The sequence below is a fragment of the Pseudophryne corroboree genome, chromosome 1 (assembly GCF_028390025.1).
Source record: "Pseudophryne corroboree isolate aPseCor3 chromosome 1, aPseCor3.hap2, whole genome shotgun sequence".
NCBI classification, from domain to species: Eukaryota; Metazoa; Chordata; class Amphibia; order Anura; family Myobatrachidae; genus Pseudophryne; species Pseudophryne corroboree.
The window spans coordinates 707,868,508-707,889,728 of record NC_086444.1 but is presented as its reverse complement, the minus strand read 5'-3'; the positions used below and the strand labels follow the sequence as shown (position 1 = coordinate 707,889,728).

Genomic DNA, 21,221 nt, shown 5'->3' with positions numbered 1-21,221 from the left:
GAATCAGACGACATGTTACAAAAAACTGTCCCACAATCCGATCCCACAATTTGAAAGAATACTCCCAGCTGATTGACGAAGCAGTATCAACTGGTACAATCACAAAACAGGAACATAAATACCTTTCAGTCACCAATCCTAGGATACCCACCTTTTACCTCCTTCCCAAGGTCCACAAGAACATCCAAAGACCACCTGGCAGACCTATTATGTCTGGGAATGGAGGGAGGCTGGAACAGCCAAGTCGGTTCCTGGACTTGCATCTTCGAGAATACGTATTGCAGCTGCCATCTTATCTACAAGACACATCGGACTTGCTCCGCAAGATACAGGACATCAATTTTTAGGAGCATTTCCTACTGGCTACGTTGGACGTAGAAGCGTTGTACACCAGTATCGACCACCAGATGGGCCTCGAGGCAGTTAAACACTTCTTGGATTCCAGCTAGAAAGATGATTTCAATTCTCTATTATTCAATCTGTTGAAATTCGTATTAGAGAAGAATAATTTCACTTTCCAGGATCATTTTTACCTGCAAGTTAGGGGTACCGCGATGGGCGCGGCTTGCACACCAACTTACGCCAACCTATTTTTGGGAAGAAGGGAGCAAACTCATGTTTTCAATAAACAGAATGACATATACACAGAACATGTGTTAATCTGACTGAGGTATATAGATGATATTTTTATCATCTGGGATGGTACAGAGGAACTCTTGCTATCATTTATTCATCATCTCAACAGCAATAGCTTAAATATAAAACTAACACATACAATTAGCAAAGACATGGCTGCCTTCCTGGACCTATGGGTTTATAAGTCTCCTGACGGCATATTAGCCACGGAACTCTATCGGAAAGAAACCGCTACAAACAGCATCCTCCTCCAAACTAGCGCACATTTCCCCCCAACTAAAGAGAACATTCCGAAGGGGGAGTTTCTGAGACTGAGGAGCAATTGTTCGGAGGTAGGGATTTATAAGATGAAAAGTCATGAATTGATTAATCAGCTCCTAGAGAGGGGATACAGTAAGCGCTCTCTCAAGCGGACTCAAAACGAAGCATTCCATACCAGTAGAGACACTCTGATCTCCCAACGTCAGCTCAAGACTAAGAAGGATGAGACCAAAATCAGGTTCGTTGGAACCTTCTGTCCTGAATGGAAACTCCTGAAGCAGGCAATTGAAAAACATCTGCCCATTCTACAGTCAGACGCAGACTTATCACCCTACATAGATTCAAAAATCAACATGAGTTGGTGAAGGTCCCGAAACATCAAGGACCATCTGGTCAGAAGTCATTTTATCAAAACTACATCCACACAAAGTCAGATAACGGATTTTATGGCCAGTGGGATACCAGCACACACCAAAGTGACAGGTTCTTTCCCCTGCGGCAAATGCAAAGCATGCCCCCATATTTTGAAAACCAACTCAGTGGTGGATAGATATGGTAAGACCATAATGATCAAACAATTCTTTAATTACGACACGCAAGCACTTATTTACTGCATCAAATGCAGTTGTAACGTTAGATACATAGGAATGACAACTCGCAAACTCAAGGAAAGAGTGTTGGAACATCTTGGCACCTGTTGCAATGCCGCCACGGACCTTGCCCGGATGAAGCAGTTAACCACAGTTGCAAGACATTTCTACACCTATCATAAGGATCACCAGAAGGAACTTAAGATCTTTGGTCTGCAGCAAATTCATCTGGGAATCAGGGGTGGTGACATCACCAAAGAACTCTTGAAAAAAGAAAGCGAATGGACGTTTAGGTTGGATGGACTTCGACCTAATGGCCTTAATGAGAATATTAATTTCAGTGTTTTCTTATAAAAATCTTTAACAATTTTTGTATAGATTTGTATATACTTTATATACCTTTCCTTTTACCTTTCCCATATTTCCACATAATCTGTACACTCTCCAAGCACAAAATCACAATCGCCCTATTTTATTTTATTACATTTCACTTTCCTCAATTTTCATTTATACATACATATATATATATATTTTTTTTTTTTATATATTTATTTCTATTTTCATTTTGATTTTATATTTTTATTATGTAAAAAATCCTTTTGAATAATACCTTTTTTTATTATTTTTTACTCGACACACCATCCACCAACGATATTCAGGACACTCCCCACACTGTTTCACAGACGTTTTTTCGTTATTACCTTTGCACCGCTTCCACAGCACACACTTCAATCCCCCCAGTATCTTTACACATGCAACACAGCAGTGTTGCACATATCTTGCACCACCAATCACATTACACTCACTTTAACGGTTCAGCTATATTTATTTATTTTTTGATGCACCCACACTTATTTGCACTGTTCGGCATTATCGAATATTCATTCACCCCCTCTTCTCCTCTAGGTGGTATTCACACCGTCAATATATTTTGATATACTTTTATTAGATATATATACTTTCGATATTCTGTATCCCATTGCAAGTACTTCGTACCACAGCTGCTTTTTGACACACAGCACTGTATGGTGATGACAACCCAGGCTAATATTTTGCCTACTGTTGCTGTGACCCCGGTGGTGCTGTATGGTTACACCATCGATACCTGATATGTTCATCATTTGGTCTGCACCACCCTGGGCAGCACAGAGTGTATACTCCTACACATCATTCATCAGTGGTTTTCTATCCATTCATCCATTCTCTTTCATTGTTAATTATATTTATTTTCAATTCACTTTCACTTATATTTAAAACATCTGCCCATTCGTACATACGATCTAGGATACCTTCCTAGTCATACTCAGCTCATTTTCTCCTTCCCAACATTTGCCCCTCTGTTTCCCTACTTAACTCATGTAGGTGCTAATCCCTAACTGACTATGGCTGCTACTTTTATTTAATTATATAATCCCTCCTCTTTGTAACTATCTCTGTGTATAAACACAGTCTGCAGCCATCATAAGGAACAGGAGATGGGCGGGGTATACTGGTCCCTCTCCTGATGATATTTCTACCTGGATGCAGGGCGACGCGGGTATCCTAGCAACCTGCTAACGTTTAGTTTAGTATGGGCGGAAGTTCAGATGACAGCTTCCGCCCACACAGCCTTACCAGCGTCATGCTGTCTATCGCGGCAGGGAGACGTGGGTATCCTAGCAACCTGCTAATGTTTAGGATGGGCGGAAGTTCAGATGACAGCTTCCGCCCACACAGCCTTACCAGCGTTATGCCGCCTATCGCGGCCTCTTTCATCAGGATAACGTCATCCTGGATGTGAGTAACTCCCGCCCTCTCTAGCCCGTCCTAGCCCGCCCAGCGTGACACTACCGTCATGCCACTCTCCACGGCTATACCACGGCAACACAGCCAGGGCGGAAGTAATATGTATAACTTCCGCCCTTCTCTGTCCATTTCAGTGTCATAATTAAGTCCTCCTATGTGATGCATTCCATGATGGCCCGCGATTGGACCATATGTTTACTATAACCCCGCCCCCAGGATCAGTCATTGGCTGACAGCAATTATAGGGGTCTTTAAATACTCAGGTACTTGACTCTTAGGAGCTGCTCAGAATGGAAGTGAACAAGCCCGTGACCGAGTGAAATGCGGTTTCCTTGTGGGCACCTGCCTGTCTGACATTTGAATGGGTGATATTTAATGCCTTATTGATCCAGATTTTATGCTTTAGCAGAATATTTCTGTGCCTCTGAAAGAATCTTTGTCACCAATATTGCTGGTACAGGTTGAGTATACCTTATCCAAAATGCTTGGGACCAGAGGTATTTTTCTGTATTTTGGAATAATTGCATACCATAATGAGATATCATGGTGATGGGACCTAAATATAAGCACAGGATGCATTTATGTTTCATATACACCTTATACACCCAGCCTGAAGGTAATTTTAGACAATATTTTTATAACTTTGTGCATTAACAAAAGCGTGTGTACATTCACACAATTCATTTGTTTCATATACACCTTATACACACAGCCTAAAGACCATTTAATACAATATTTTTAATAACTTGTGTATCAAACAAAGATTGTGTACATTGAGCCATCAAAAAACAAAGGTTTCACTATCTCACTCTCACTCAAAGTCTGTATTTCGGAATATTCCGTATTTCAGAATATTTGGATATGGGATACTCAACCTGTACTTCCAGCTAGGCTATATTGCATATGTGTACTCTCTCACGTGGGTACATTGTGATACAACCTTGTGATAGGGGCGGGTAATTTGTGGCCCCACATTTCCTGCGGGCACCCCGTCTGCCTACCGATTGAAGGGGTGACACTTAACACATCTGCTTTATTTTATTAAAGCCTTAATGCTCTAGCAAAGTATTGTGTGTTTCAGAAAGTATTCCTGCTATTTATATTGCTGGTATTCCCAGTGAATGAGTATAGCATATCTACTTAATGAATTTTTTGTTTAAGTACATTGTGTAATATTATTTCTAGTGATGAGCACCGGAAATTTTTCGGGTTTTGGGTTCGGTTCCGCGGCCGTGTTTTGGGTTCGAACGCGTTTTGGCAAAACCTCACCGAATTTTTTTTTGTCGGATTAGGGTGTTTTGGATTCGGGTTTTTTTTTTTTTAAAAAAACCCTAAAAAACAGCTTAAATCATAGAATTTGGGGGTCATTTTGATCCCAAAGTATTAACCTCAATAACCATTATTTCCACTCATTTTCAGTCTATTCTGAACACCTCACAATATTATTTTTAGTCCTAAAATTTGCACCGAGGTCGCTGGATGACTAAGCTCAGCGACCCAAGTGGCCGACACAAACACCTGGCCCATCTAGGAGTGGCACTGCAGTGTCACGCAGGATGGCCCTTCCAAAAAACACCCCCCAAACAGCACATGACGCAAAGAAAAATGAAAGAAAAAAGAGGTGCAAGATGGAATTGTCCTTGGGCCCTCCCACCCACCCTTATGTTGTATAAACAGGACATGCACACTTTAACCAACCCATCATTTCAGTGACAGGGTCTGCCACACGACTGTGACTGAAATGATGGGTTGGTTTGGACCCCCACCAAAAAAGAAGCAATTAATCTCTCCTTGCACAAACTGGCTCTACAGAGGCAAGATGTCCACCTCATCATCATCATCCTCCGATATATCACCGTGTACATCCCCCTCCTCACAGATTATCAATTCGTCCCCACTGGAATCCACCATCTCAGCTCCCTGTGTACTTTGTGGAGGCAATTGCTGCTGGTGAATGTCTCCACGGAGGAATTGATTATAATTCATTTTAATGAACATCATCTTCTCCACATTTTCTGGATGTAACCTCGTACGCCGATTGCTGACAAGGTGAGCGGCGGCACTAAACACTCTTTCGGAGTACACACTTGTGGGAGGGCAACTTAGGTAGAATAAAGCCAGTTTGTGCAAGGGCCTCCAAATTGCCTCTTTTTCCTGCCAGTATAAGTACGGACTGTCTGACGTGCCTACTTGGATGCGGTCACTCATATAATCCTCCACCATTCTTTCAATGGGGAGAGAATCATATGCAGTGACAGTAGACGACATGTCCGTAATCGTTGTCAGGTCCTTCAGTCCGGACCAGATGTCAGCATCAGCAGTCGCTCCAGACTGCCCTGCATCACCGCCAGCGTGTGGGCTCGGAATTCTGAGCCTTTTCCTCGCACCCCCAGTTGCGGGAGAATGTGAAGGAGGAGATGTTGACAGGTCGCGTTCCGCTTGACTTGACAATTTTGTCACCAGCAGTTCTTTGAACCCCAGCAGACTTGTGTCTGCCGGAAAGAGATCCAAGGTAGGTTTTAAATCTAGGATCGAGCACGGTGGCCAAAATGTAGTGCTCTGATTTCAACAGATTGACCACCCGTGAATCCTTGTTAAGCGAATTAAGGGCTCCATCCACAAGTCCCACATGCCTAGCGGAATCGCTCTGTGTTAGCTCCTCCTTCAATGTCTCCAGCTTCTTCTGCAAAAGCCTGATGAGGGGAATGACCTGACTCAGGCTGGCAGTGTCTGAACTGACTTCACGTGTGGCAAGTTCAAAAGGTTGCAGAACCTTGCACAACGTTGAAATCATTCTCCACTGCGCTTGAGACAGGTGCATTCCACCTCCTATATCGTGCTCAGTTGTATAGGCTTGAATGGCCTTTTGCTGCTCCTCCAACCTCTGAAGCATATAGAGGGTTGAATTCCACCTCGTTACCACTTCTTGCTTCAGATGATGGCAGGGCAGGTTCAGGCGTTTTTGGTGGTGCTCCAGTCTTCTGTACGTGGTGCCTGTACGCCGAAAGTGTCCCACAATTCTTCTGGCCACCGACAGCATCTCTTGCACGCCCCTCTCGTTTTTTAAATAATTCTGCACCACCAAATTCAAGGTATGTGCAAAACATGGGACGTGCTGGAATTTGCCCAGATTTAATGCACACACAATATTGCTGGCGTTGTCCGATGCCACAAATCCACAGGAGAGTCCAATTGGGGTAAGCCATTCTGCGATGATCTTCCTCAGTTGCCGTAAGAGGTTTTTAGCTGTGTGGAAGCGGTGATACAAAGCGTAGCCTGCCTAGGAAAGAGTTGGTGTTTGCGAGATGCTGCTACTGGTGCCGCCGCTGCTGTTCTTGAGGTCTGTGTACATTTTCGGTATCGCCTGCCTAGAGAAATGGAACCTAGATGGTATTTGGTACCGGGGACACAGTACCTCCAACAAGTCTCTAGTTGGCTCTGCAGTAATGATGGATACCGGAACCACGTTTCTCACCGCCCAGGATGCCAAGGCCTCAGTTATCTGCTTTGCAGCAGGATGACTGCTGTGATATTTCATCTTCCTCGCAAAGGACTGTTGGACAGTCAGTTGCTTGGTGGAAGTAGTAAAAGTGGTCTTACGAGTACAACTTCCCCTCTGGGATGACCATCGACTCCCAGCAGCAACAACAGCAGCGCCAGCAGCAGTAGGCGTTACACGCAAGGATGCATCTGAGGAATCCCAGGCAGGAGAGGACTCGTCAGAATTGCCAGTGACATGGCCTGCAGGACTATTGGCATTCCTGGGGAAGGAGGAAATTGACACTGAGGGAGTTGGTGGGGTGGTTTGCGTGAGCTTGGTTACAAGAGGAAGGGATTTACTGGTCAGTGGACTGCTTCCGCTGTCGCCCAAAGTTTTTGAACTTGTCACTGACTTATGATGAATGCGCTGCAGGTGACGTATAAGGGAGGATGTTCCGAGGTGGTTAACGTCCTTACCCCTACTTATTACAGCTTGACAAAGGCAACACACGGCTTGACAAATGTTGTCCGCATTTCTGTTGAAATACTTCCACACCGAAGAGCTGATTTTTTTTTTGGTATTTTCACCAGGCATGTCAATGGCCCTATTCCTCCCACGGACAACAGGTGTCTCCCCGGGTGCCTGACTTAAACAAACCACCTCACCATCAGAATCCTCCTGGTCAATTTCCGCACCAGCAACAGCAACACCCATATCCTCCTCATCCTGGTGTACTTCAACACTGACATCTTCAATCTGACTATCAGGAACTGGACTGCGGGTGCTCCTTCCAGCACTTGCAGGGGGCGTGCAAATGGTGGAAGGCGCATGCTCTTCACGTCCAGTGTTGGGAAGGCCAGGCATCGCAAACGACACAATTGGACTCTCCTTGTGGATTTGTGATTTCGAAGAACGCACAGTTCTTTGCGGTGCTTTTGCCAGCTTGAGTCTTTTCATTTTTCTAGCGAGAGGCTGAATGCTTCCATCCTCATGTGAAGCTGAACCACTAGCCATGAACATAGGCCAGGGCCTCAGCCGTTCCTTGCCACTCCGTGTGGTAAATGGCATATTGGCAAGTTTACGCTTCTCCTCCGACAATTTTATTTTAGATTTTTGAGTCCTTTTTTTACTGATATTTGGTGTTTTGGATTTTACATGCTCTGTACTATGACATTGGGCATCGGCCTTGGCAGACGACGTTGCTGGCATTTCATAGTCTCGGCCATGACTAGTGGCAGCAGCTTCAGCACGAGGTGGAAGTCGATCTTGATCTTTCCCTATTTTTGGAACCTCAACATTTTTGTTCTCCATATTTTAATAGGCACAACTAAAAGGCACCTAAGGTAAACAATGGAGATGGATGGATACTAGTATACTTATGGATGGACGAGCGACTGCCGACACAGAGGTAGCTACAGCCGTGGACTACCGTACTGCGTCTGCTGCTAATATAGACTGGATGATAATGATATAAAAAATATATATATATATATCACTACTGCAGCCGGACAGGTATATATTATATAATTAATGACGGACCTGCTGGACACTGTCAGCAAAATGCGTTTATAGAATAAAATCACCACACGACGAGTGTTTAACTTTTTCAGGCAGACAATCACAATATACTGGTGGTCAGACAGTGGTCACTGGTCAGTCACACTGGCAGTGGCACTCTGGCAGCAAAAGTGTGCACTGTTAAATAATATGTACTCCTGCTACTGCTCCCCAGTCTCCCCCACAATTAAGCTGTGAGCACTCAGCACAGTCAGATATACATAGATGATGCAGCACACTGAGGCTGAGCACAGATATGGTATACTGTTACTGTGTCACTGTGTATCGTTTTTTTTCAGGCAGAGAACGGATTATATTAAATAATATAATAAAACTGCACTGGTGGTCACTGGTCAGTCACTAGTAAACTCTGCACTCTCTGAGTACTCCTAAGCTCCAGTAAATCAAGTGTCTCACTCTCACTCTCTCTCTTCTAATCTAAATGGAGAGGACGCCAGCCACGTCCTCTCCCTTTGAATCTCAATGCACGTGTGAAAATGGCGGCGACGCGCGGCTCCTTATATAGAATCCGAGTTTCGCGATAGAATCCGAGTTTCGCGAGAATCCGACAGCGGGATGATGACGTTCGGGCGCGCTCGGGTTAGCCGAGCAAGGCGGGAAGATCCGAGTCTGCCTCGGATCCGTGTAAAAAGGCTGAAGTTCGAGGGGGTTCGGATTCCGAGGAACCGAACCCGCTCATCACTAATTATTTCCTCACATTTAATGTAACAGGGACAGGTGTTGTGCGATCCCGCATTTAGCCTACCCCAGGCATTTTCAAACTGTGTGTATTGTGTTTCTGTTTCTCTGAGGGCATGTCACCTAAGTGATTATTACATAGGGGATAATCCATTTGCCTCACACATTGGTTCATGTTAAAAAGCAATAACTGTTTTGACAGAAAAATCTCTGCCACTATCACAAGTGACATTTAAGGTTTTGGTGTACCATAATAAGTTCATCAGTTACGAAATACTATTAGGGTCTGCTATGTACAAGTAACGCTATACCATACTCAGAGAATCGGCACCAATTACTAGAATTTATTATTACTTTTTCCATTCTCTATCTTTATTCTTTGTATTTGCCTTGACATCTGTCACAGTGACTTATTTGGACCAGGAGCCATCAATATTTAAACAATTGAGGTGTCCGAAAGGGAACCACTGTAATATAATCTAATTGTCTATTTCAACATCCTCTCCACCTTGCAATTATCTTCCTGCTTTTCTTCTTTCTGTGAACTTTCATCCACGATTCTGGGGAGCGTGTCCCCTCAGGAGACACGTCTCTTCAGTCTAACATGGACAGCAGATTCACACCTACCTAACTGCTGCTATTCCCCTTCCCCACGCAGTCCTATCACTCTTTTCCTGAGGAGGAATCAATCCTTCCGTTTCGGTGCACTCATTGGTGGTATAGGGTTAAACCTTCCTACGACCATACTCCTACATTCACGCCCAATCTCTTCCAATCTTGGGAGCTAAACGGAGGTGGGCTGGGTCAGTACCTAGACGGGCGACTGCTAGAGAATACCCAGTGAAGTAGGAAGACTCCCTTCCCTATAGAAACAACACCCACAGCAGTATCACCACTTATACTTAATCCTACTATTTCTTGAACCTTTAGTCGTCACAATTTATCTATGATAGTGGTTGATTATCAGAATTGCTAATTGGTCTGTGGGCTCTCCCACTCACTAATTTAACCCAATTCAGGGCTGCATTAATACAAACACAGTTTGTACAGATCTTTGGCAGACGGAAGCAGCATAGTATGTAGCTATCTTCCGATATGCATTTATCCAGGCATAATTAAGATCTGAACATTTCACAATTTTGGGAGACCTATCTCCCATCTGGCATATCAATGGCTATTTATGTTTAATGTATTCTGTTGAGTTCCCATGTATTTTAAAGAGCAGAAATAAAGGCTACATTATTAACTGTTAGGCATATCACTTATCAATTAACACTTAGATAATAAAATAAGAGTGCGCCCAAACAAGAGTCATACTTTTCTCCTTGTGCATATAAGGTTGGGATGAGCACAGGAGACAGCTTTATTTATTTGTGGCAGTATAGGGTCAAGAGGAAAGGAAGTAGAGTGGCAGGATGAGAAGAGTGTTGATACTTCATCTTCATTTGTGGGATAAAATGAATAGAAAGTGCCAGAGGTTTCGTATAGGGAATTGAATAGGTCACTGGTTGAGGAAGGGCATACCATTTCATTTTGGATCTTATCAATCTTGTCCTTGAAGTAGGAAGCAAGATCTTGCGCCTTGATAGTGGTTGGCGGGTTGGGTGAAGGAGGGTTGAGAAGTGATTTAAATGTATTGAAAAGTCATTTGGGGTTAGAGGCTTGAGCAGAGATGAGAGATTGGAAATATGTTTTGTTTGTTTGTTTGTTTGTTTGTTTGACAGTATCCAGAGCATTACAATAAGAGTGGTAGACAGTCTTGTATGTAAGGAATTCACTGGAAATACGAGATTTATGCCACTGGCGTTCAACTTTACATGACCGTTTTTGTAGGTGTCTTGTGAATTTAGAGTGCCACGGTTGACATCTAGGCCTACGTGGAGTGTGATGGGTAGCTGTAGCCACTTCGTCAAGGGCTATCTCTAGAGTCTGGTTCAGCTGTGATACAGCCTTCTTATGCAGTGTAATATTTGTAATGTTGCTTGCTGCATCAATTTTCACTCCAGTAAGACATGGTCCTTTTGCATCTCACAAATATTCTGCTAAATGATGCATTATGTTTAAACCTACATCATTTTGAGACAGTGCCAGCATGCTTTCAACCTGCCAATAGCATTTACATCAGCCATCCAGGCAGAATTTAGGTTGTGGATGTAGGTGACTTTTTCTGGTGACAACTGAAGATGTTAGCCAGTGCTGTAAAGGATATGCGCATCCCCGATGATGTGGACCAGTATCTCCACCCCATCTACAGTCACCAACTTCTGTTAAAAAAATATAATATTGTCACTATAATGAGAAAGTGGCATAAGTGTATTTACTTGGGGGTCATGTAGGTGAGCAAAATGGCATGTGTAAATCGGGTTGGGGCTGTATGACCAGCATTGGGGTTCCTGATAGCATACAGCATACCGACCCTGGCATCCTGGCTGCAGAATGCTGTGGGGGGTGAGGGGGAGTCAAACACAACTAAGTCTCTTGTGGGCTCGGTAGCTCGCTGCACTCACCACAGGTTCTATTCACACTCTGTGGATACCCCCAAGTAGGAATAGTCCCTTTAGTCAGCATGACGACTGTCAGGCATTTACTCGTTCAGGACCCCAGCATTGGCATGGTGACCACCGGGATCCCGAGCGGCGGTCACACCAGATCCTGTGCAAATCACTGCAGAATATGTTTGCAAATAATACTTGGGTCTGTCATGCACAAATATTTTATAGTGATTCACACTAATATTTAGCAAATTTACAAAAGTTGCTACATCAGTTGAGCTAACAATCTATTACCTATTACATGGACACACACAATATAACTATGGCTATTTGGGGTACAGATACCAAATCCCCCAAGGCTGTGTTATGCTGACACAAAGGTCATGTTTCAACAGGTAAGTGGAAGTAATACTAACCATCACACTTCTGCTCTGTCACATTTGTCAACTAGAGGGTGGGGGATATTACAAGTCCTGTAAAAATAAAAGTTTAATAGATTTTATATCTCAGAAAGAAAAAAAAGAAAAAAGAATAAACCATTCATTAGTACAAAAGTAGTTACCAGTATCCATGGTCCACTATGGCTGTAGGATGATAGTCATAGTATCCCGCAGGGTTGTCAAGGGTGGACGATGATGGTGATATGGGTCCCATCTATGGTACCAACACATTGTGGATATCCACGCCTCAGGAAGCCTTTGATGGTGTCATCTAGGTGCTGTCCTTGAAGCATTGATACAAGGTATCCACAATTGCCGACATCCGCTGTTAGATGATCTTGCAGACTGTTCCAAATGACAACACTAAACAGGAGAGTGTGGTACTCTCTGGGGGTAGCATACCACCAGAGGCAATGGCTAATTAATTACTTGTTTGGGGCAATGGGCTGACCCAATTTCAGTGTAAACAGGGCTGAACCGGGAATAACAAGGGTCAAAGTGCAGTATAAATGGGGTCTGAAGCCGCGTTCAACCCGGGATTGATCCATGTTCCAATTACTGTGTTGGGCCCACAATTTTGTGTAAAAGCTGTATTAGTGATTCAGCTGAAGGTAGGCAGTGCACTAAAGAGGTGCTTGAAAAATTTCTTTTAATCTTGGTTAAGCCACTTTGAATCAGATTGTGTCATGCTAAACGGGTGTTGGGAATCCGGCAACTGAGGTTGGGCTTGGGTGACGGGTACCTGAGGGGGAAAGCGAGGAGGCTGAATGTAGTTCCTTCTCATGAGATGAGGAGCCCAAGGAAATACTAAAGACCATAAAGAAGTTATGATTTAATAGAATAGCAATGATTCACAAAGACTGAGGTTTTCCAAATGACTGAGCTGGAGAATGGAGTTAATGATTGAAAGTCTAGGCTGAAGAACTCTGAATTAAAAACTGATGACTGTGGCTTTCAGATGAGGCTGAAGAATACTGAATGAAGACCTGAAGGCTGTGGCTTTAAGATGAGGCTGAAGAATATTGAATGAAGAACTGAAGACTGTCGCTTTAAGACAAGGCTGAAGAATACTGAACACTTTCCGGTACCCCTCTACGGTCAGGGACCCCGAGTTTGCACCATGAGCAGAGACAGGCTGTTGGTAATGGGCTGCTGCAGCAAAAAGGTAACCACCGTATGGTAGAAGACGAGAACAGGATACCTGGAGTAACCTGGGACCTCAGAGCTAAGCACTTTTACCTGTGAATGTAAATAGAAGCACTTGTACCATCACTCTAAACCAACCCCCTTTTGTAAGGGAAGGCTGCCACGGATTGGCTGAACACAATTGGCCTGGCCTTTGGTCTCCAACATGGCAGCCCCCAGCACTGAGAACACACCTGCATTAAACAGTCATCACACTGGGCACCAGATAGTGAGCTCTGGCAACCGAGTTCTACACCAAGGACTGATGGCCTGGACCCTGCGCTGCTGGACGCCAAATCCTCTGCCCAGCAGCCCCTGCTGCAATTCCCCGTCGCCGCGGACCCACCAGCAGCCGGGATGGCGAACCCCAGGGCCAACCTCCAGAGGTAAGAATCCAGAGTGTGACAGATTGTGGTTAGTGTTTGGATCTTTATATTAGTGGTATAAATTGGTCTAGTATGATAATTATAGTTACTGAAAGTTTCTTTTGCTCTGTACCTGTATTTGTGTGTATATAAATACATCATGTATTTATATGCACACAAACACAGATACAGAGCAAATCAAACATAAAAATCTGCAAAATATAAACTATTATGCAGATATAGATGCCATGGGGTAGTGGTCAGGATCCTGGAAGTGAGAATTCCATTGGATCCTGGAGGTGAGTACAGGGATTGGTGTTAGGCTTAGGCACTAGGGGAAGGGTTAGAGCAAGGTTGCATTTCTTGTCAGTGGGCAGCCGAAGCCCTGCCCATACTCACTTCCTCATACCCCGCATCCATGCCCTGCAGAACGGAGTGTCTGCAGGCTCTGCCCTTTCCCTGGTCCTCTCCAGCTGATGCTCTTCTTGTCAGTGCGAATAGCCAGCCGAAGCCAGGCTCACTCACTCAGCTCCGCATCTGTGTCCTGCAGCACGGATAGAGTGTTGCAGGCTTTGCCCTCTCCCTGGTCCCCCTTATCCAGGTCCAGCACTTGTCAGTGTGAGTAGGCAGCCAAAGCCCCGCCCACTCCCTCCCTTATGCCCCGCATCCATGTCCTGCAGAAGGGAGAGTGCTCTCCCCACCGGAGCCTCCAGCAGTGCATGGACAGGGACACTTCCAAGGGAACAGAAGGCGGCAGCTGAGTGTCAGTGTAGAGTGGATGTAAGTATGTAAATAGTGCAATAGTTGCTGCATTTCTGAGTAGGGGAAGGGGGGTGCAACACACTCTCTCACTCTCTCACTCTCTCACTCTCTCACTCTCTCACTCTCTCACTCTCTCACTCTCTCACTCTCTCACTCTCTCACTCTCTCACTCTCTCTCTCTCTCTCTCTCTCTCACTCTCTCACTCTCTCACTCTCTCTCTCTCGTGTAATGGGTAATACACAGCATTGTAACGTGACTAACGGACATTGGGGGTAACAGAGTTGATCGCTGCAGCAAATTTGTTAGCAGTTGGGCAAAACCATGTGCACTGCAGGGGGTTGGGGGCAGATATAACATGTGTAGAGAGAGTTAGATTTGGGTGGGTTATATTGTTTCTGTGCAGAGTAAATACTGGCTGCTTTATTTTTACACTGCAATTTAGATTTCAGTTTGAACACACCACACCCAAATCTAACTCTGCACATGTTATATCTGCCACACCTGTAGTGCACATGGGCCCTCATTCCAAGTTGATCGCTCGCTAGCTACTTTTAGCAGCCGTGCAAATGCATAGTCGCCACCCACAGGGGAGTGTATTTTCGCTTTGCATTAGTGCGAACACCTGTGCAGCAGAGCGGCTGCAAACACATTTTGTGCAGAACAAGACCAGCCCTGTAGTTACTTATTCTGTGCAATGATTGCTGCGATGAATGACACGGTAATGTCGGATACCCGGCCACGCCTGCGTTTTTCCAAACACTCCCAGAAAACGGTCAGTTGACACCCAGAAACTCCCACTTCCTTTCAATCTCCTTGCGATCGGCTGTGCGTCTAAATGCGTCACTAGAACCTGTGCAAAACCACAATGCTCTTTGTACCCATACGCCGCGCGTACGCATTGCAGTGAATATGCATGCGCAGTTATCAGTTTTTTTTTTTAAACTGATCGCTACGCAGCGACCAATGGCAGATATTGATCAACTCAGAATTAGGGCCATGGTTTTGCCCAACTGCTAGCAAATTTGCTGCTGCGATCAACTCTGAATTAGGCCCATTATTGTGTGGTGTAACGTGACTAAGGTGCACTACTGTGCGGTGTAATGTGACTAGCGTGTGCTACTGATGGGAGTGCCCGAGCCCTGGCTCCTTTCCTCTCACACTGATAACACTAACTTGTATCTGGGCAGCAATGCATGCCTGCAAGCTCAGCCCCCTCTCTCTGTCCGGACTCCTGAGACCCACAGTGACTTGCGAAAAGCCTCAACTATTGCATTCTGGTGGGAAGGAGATCCCGAAAAGCAGGTGCCATGCTCCCTCAATAGGTGTAGCCAACTGGTGGGGCATTCGGGTGGGCAGATGGTTATCCTGCTCATTCAGTACTTTGTGCACATTATGAGGTATGTCCCACTTCACATTGCTGTTTTAAAGGACTCTGTGTACCTAATGTGTAAAAAGGGGACTCTGCTGATGTAATGTGTAAAAAGCAGGACTCTGCTGCCATTATGTGTAAGAGGGGGACTCTGCCTGCCATAATGTGCAAAAATGGGGCTCTACCTGCCGTACTGTGTAAAAGGGTACTCTACCTGCCGTAATGTGTAAAAGGGGACTCTGCCTGTCTTAATGTGAAAAGGGAGCTGTGTGGCCATGCCCCTTCCCCATAAAGCCACGCCCCTAAGGTTTTTCCATGTGCCAGCGGCACGCGCTGGATCCTTTTAGTTTATGGGAGGTGGGGCGCCGATGCTGTTTCTTGCACACAGTGCTAAAATATCTAGTTACGGCACTGGGTTAATAACTTACACAGACCTGTTGACATCTTGACTATTGGGATTTTGACTGCTTGGATTTTATACCCAACCCATGCCCAGATAGATTTACCAAATTATTGACAAGTGAGCCCAAAAAATAAGACTTATGGTAAAACTCTTTCTTCAAGGTCCATGGGAACCACAGAGTTAACACTGGGGTATGCTTGGTGGAGACCAGGATCAGGCACTGAACAGCAAAAGCTTTGTGCCTCCCAGAATGCACTGGATCCCTCTCCCCTCATACCCCACTTAAGCTCATGCTCTTCAGTTTTAGTTAGCAAGCCCAAATCAGGAGCTGGATAGGAGAGAAGGATGAATGGTACACACAGGAAACACACTCTCATGTATAGTAGAAGGGAACTGGTGACCGGGAAAGTAACCCATTGAAGCTAGGTACATCAGGGTGGGTGCCCTGTGGATCCCATGGACCTTGAAGAAAAAGTTAAAAAGGGTATGTTTTACCATAACTCTTGTTTGCTTCTTCAGGGTATGAACCATGGGGTCTCTACAGGTTTAACACTGGGGATGTTCCAAAGCAGTTGTAATAGTGAGGGAACGCTCTCAATTTAAAAACACAACCCCCAGAGTGTGTTTTTAAATTGAAAAACTTGCCACTGAAGGGGTTAAAAGATAAAAATAGATATTGTTAAGTTCAAAAATATTAATAACAAAGCAAAGTATATTGTTGCGGATGCGGTTAGCGTAGAAATACAAAGCGTACCTTAAGTGCGGTTATGTGCACACAAATACCTTAAAAAATCCCAATATGAAACCATATAAGTTTGTAATGTGGTCCAACACACATACAGATTTAATACTAACAGAAAAAAAGGTAAAATAACACAAGTACAGAAATACAGGTAAACAACAAGTATTATACACACCGTCAGAGTATGTTACAGCCGATATACATATGCAAGCGCCAACCTGGATCCAGGCAACAGTCGTCAGCAGATAACCGTGATAGTTCTGAGATAGGAGATCTCTGGAATGGATCCAAGCAACTGTATTTATGGTCCATTCAAAGGTATTGTTCTCAGGAATGTGACTGTTGATGCCCTCTGGCTCCCACCATGCAGCTAATTCAAACAGGCTAGTTACACACCCCTCACGAAGCTCAATATTTAACCTATAATACATTTCTCCCAATAGCGTGCGCCCACTATATGCGATATTCTGTCCGCACATACCGGGGTGCAGCAAATGGAGAGCTGAACATGATGATATAAAATAAGATGTGATATTATGCTTCTAAACCTGTGCTATGTGAAATGCTGTCTCCTGATCTACTTTAATGTTGCTAGATACTAAAGTCTGTTAAATAATTTTATGACTGTGTAATTTATGTGTAAGTTTGGAGTATGAATGTTATGTAACAATATGGCTTTTAATAGCAACTTCATGTTCTACTGTAATAAGGGTAAGATGCAGTAATGCAAAGTACCGTAGTACGCAAAAATGCATACGTACACATGCTAATAAATGCAATATTGCATTCTGAGAGTAAAATGCAATTTCACCTTTCAGTCCACCCTCTGATAGTAATCAAAACTATCACAATTTTATAAAATTAATACATACAAATATAATGTAGATAATTCATTCAAAATACAGTATTTCCCAGACAATAGCCTATCACATTACCTCTGAACTCTGTAACTACCAGTCCTTTTATTTACTCTGGCTTTGACCAAAGTGATAGGCTGATCCAGGGATCCTATGAAGTAATCACTCTTTTCTCCAGAACCAGTTCCAGTCCAATGCTCGACTCCTTGGGAACCCTCACAAAAATGTGAAGTCCTGAAAAAAAAAATTATTGTGCAGAGAAAAATAGAATAAAACAAGTCTTGATAGTAGTAAATCCATCTTAGTGCAAAAGGCCTTTTAGTGTTTCTTTGATATGCTCAGGTAGTGTCCAACAGTGCTGCCTTCACGGAACAGATTCTCGAGTGATATTTCTGCAGTCTCACCCTCTTTACGAGTTTCTTCCGGATTAGTGACTTTCTTGCAATGGGAAGAGTTGACCCAAGTCTCTCTCTCAGCTACCTTCAATGAAGTCGTGCTTGTCGACAACTTGGTACGGTCCTTCCCACCTGTCTGTTAGGCAACCTGAGCGTAAGAATCATCATAGTCTCCTGGTTCAAGATCATGACAGTTAGTAATTGGCACATCAGGAATCAACAGTTTCAAGTTCTTTTGCTGATTTCTCAAATGCTGGTTTATTCTGATAAGGTATTGTACCGTCATTTCGTTGTTGCATTTCAAATCATCCTGCGGATCTATCATGACATGCGGTTGTTTTCCAAAAAGGATTTCAACGGGTGATAAGTTAAGAGGGGATCTGGGAGTGGTTCTGATGCTATATAACGCTAGTGGCAGTGTCTATGGCCACAATAGTCCAGTTTCAGCCATCACTTTGCTCCTAATCTTAGGGATAACGTATCTACAAACAAATTCCTGCATGATATTCTTTGCAGTGTTAGTGGCAGCTGGAAATGTCTCTACCAAATTTAAAAATACATCAGTGCATACCAATACATATTTTAAATTCCTACAGGGTGGTAACTGTATAAAGTCAATTTGTATTACCTGGAAAGGTTGGTCTGCAGGAGAAATATGGGATGGCTCTGTTGGTATTGTCTTACCAATGTTCTTCCTCAAGAAAGTAAAACAGGACATTGCTTTCTTGCTCACCCAAGAAGAGAGCCCTGGCACACTCCAGTAAGCTTTAACCAATTTGCACATACCTTCTTTACTCAGGTGAGTCAGACCATGTGCCGCCTCAGCTAAGCTTGGGAGGTATGCCCTGGGGGCTACTGGTTTACCTTGTCCATCTCTCCAGACTCTAGAGGACTCTTGGCCATATCCCTTCATCTTTCAGACCGCCTTTTCCTGTGGGGAACACAAATTTTGCATTTTGATATGTTCAATGTTTGAAATGTCATGAGTGTCTCAGTATTGTTAGGCCCTTGTGTGGAGCTTGCTGCCCATTTGGCAGCCTTCTCTGCTTGGCTGTTACCAAGTGACACTGGGTCTTTTTCGTAGGTGTGGTCCTTGCACTTGACAACAGCCACTTTGTCAGGTCATTGTATTGCGGTCAAGATGTTCTTGATCTGTGTCGCATGAGCTACTGGTGTGCCTGCCGCTGTCATGAAATTTCTGAGGCACCATAGGGCCCCAAAATCATGAGCATACCTAGAATCCGTGTATATATTGGCTGACTTGCCCTCGGCCAACTCACATGCCCTCATCAGTGCTACCAATTCAGCCACTTGTGTTGAGTGAGCGTTAGGCTGTTTTTAAAATGTTATTTCTTGTTTGGGGTATTGCATCATGTAATGTTGGGGTGTAGGGATGACTTTGGGGTACTGTGATGCTGTTTGGGCAGGTTTTTTTTTACAAAATGGATGCTGATGTTTTTTTTTAAAATGGTTTTTAGTTGGACTTGGTGCATCATGCAATGGTGGGATGACTTTGGGGTACTTTGATGCAGATTGGGTGGGGTTGTAGTTTAAATTGTGTGCTTGATTTTTGTTTGATTGTCTAATGTGATGGGGTGTGTGTGGTGTAATTGTTGCTGCTTGTGTGTTAATTTTTTATTTTTAAAATTATAACAGAAATGTCCAGAGACAAACAACCTTCCGCCCATGCTTCAAAAGAATCCTTGGGCAGTGGAGAGGAGTGGGACCCAACCCAGGAGGAAGATATGGATAGTCAACAGAGACCATCCAAACAACGTGGACACAGGTCATCCAAGAAGAGGCCAAGCCAGGTAATTATAAAGGCATTTTCTCTAGCATCCATAAGGGATATTGGGGGAATCTAGTACGATTGGGGTATAGATGTCGTCCAAAGGAGCCAGTGCACTTTAAATTTCTTCAACTGGGTGTGCTGGCTCCTACCCTCTATGCCCCGTCACACAGGCAGTTTAAAAAAAAAGTGCCCTCAGAAGAGGATGCACATCTCTGCAGCTCCAGAGTTTTATTCAATTTCTTTTAATCTTTTATCATTTTCGGTATTCTGTCTGGGCAACAGCATACCTGCACCATGGGAGTTAGGGGGGATGGTCAGCGGCCTTACGAGGTGCAGAGTCGCTTCCCCGCTGCAGGACCGCCGTCCTGAGGGGTTGTTGCTCAGCGGGGCACTGCGCCTTGGCTATCACAGCCGCAGCACACCCCTAACACTGCCCGAAGGTGACAAACTGGGGGCCCTGCTAGGGGAATCCCCTGGTTTAAAGTGCGGCTGACCATGGGAGTGGCTTATGGGACCCTCCCGGGGTGATCCCGCTAAGATCCCCGATGTAGAACTGGCACAAAAGGGCTTGTCTAGCACTTGTGTGATGTTTTAAGCTTAAAGGAGACTGTTGCCAGTATAATATATGTATGTAACTCTGTCACGATAGGAGGGGGTGGAGCTACCTCAGAACGGTACCTGAGGCATTTTGGCACCTACCTCTGCTTACTGCAGCCATTTACAGCACACAGCGCTTCCTGATCCTCAGACATGCTGGATATCTGGTACATGGTGTAGCATAGGGGAAAAGCCGCTTGTGTACACTATCCTGATCCTATCTAGGACAATAATTGTTAGTGTTTACTGTATTATAGGGAGCTGACGGCCTCACTGGGGCTGTGCAGCTAGGGGTGTGCTGGTGTCCTCTTTCTCTCTGTCTCCTCTCACATACAGTAGGGTAGGCTTGCATTATAACTGTCTGGGTATATGTGTATGTTATTGTGCTTACTGTGAATATAGGTAACAGACAAGCTGTGCAGTATATGTCACTGTTAGGATTACTAGGTTTCTCGGTGTGTGCATACCTGAAATGAGGTCAGCTGAAGCCAGGTGAAAATTAAACAATTTTTATTGTGAAAAAGAACCAGCAAAATATCAGCATACAGAAACTGGATCTTTGATTAACATGGAACAGAACACAATATTCCCAGATAATTGTAATGGCTTGTTATAGAAACAGGGAGGAAGGTTATGCTCGAGTATTGGTATAGTCCAGGTTAATTACAGAGGTGAAATGAACATGAAGAAAATCCGGGTTTAAACCAAGCAGGGGGAAAATAACATACCAAAACGTAGTAATCAGGCAGGGGTGGAAACAGACTGCAAATAATAATTCAGGAACGCAGATGTTGATCCAGCAGGGTTAGAAG

At 44.2% G+C, this 21,221-nt stretch overlaps 1 protein-coding gene and 1 long non-coding RNA gene across 4 annotated transcripts in view; one reads left to right on the top strand and one right to left on the bottom strand.

The window, feature by feature from the left end:
• Nucleotides 1–3,068, bottom strand: part of LOC134936572 (potassium voltage-gated channel subfamily V member 2-like) — a 199,336-nt gene extending 196,268 nt beyond the window's left edge. For both annotated transcript variants that reach the window (XR_010180530.1, XR_010180533.1), the window contains exon 1: nucleotides 3,005–3,068. The gene's annotated coding sequence lies outside the window, so the exon portion shown is untranslated. The remainder of the gene's footprint in view (nucleotides 1–3,004) is intronic.
• Nucleotides 3,069–3,178: 110 nt separating this feature from the next.
• LOC134936492 (uncharacterized) overlaps nucleotides 3,179–21,221 on the top strand; it is a 41,709-nt gene continuing 23,666 nt past the window's right edge. The window contains exons 1-2 of one of the 2 annotated variants that reach the window (XR_010180515.1): nucleotides 3,179–3,263; nucleotides 19,677–19,831. This is a non-coding gene — a long non-coding RNA (uncharacterized LOC134936492). Of the gene's footprint in view, nucleotides 3,264–3,421; nucleotides 3,536–19,676; nucleotides 19,832–21,221 lie in introns of those variants that run through there. The other variant, XR_010180511.1, reaches the window with a different exon arrangement.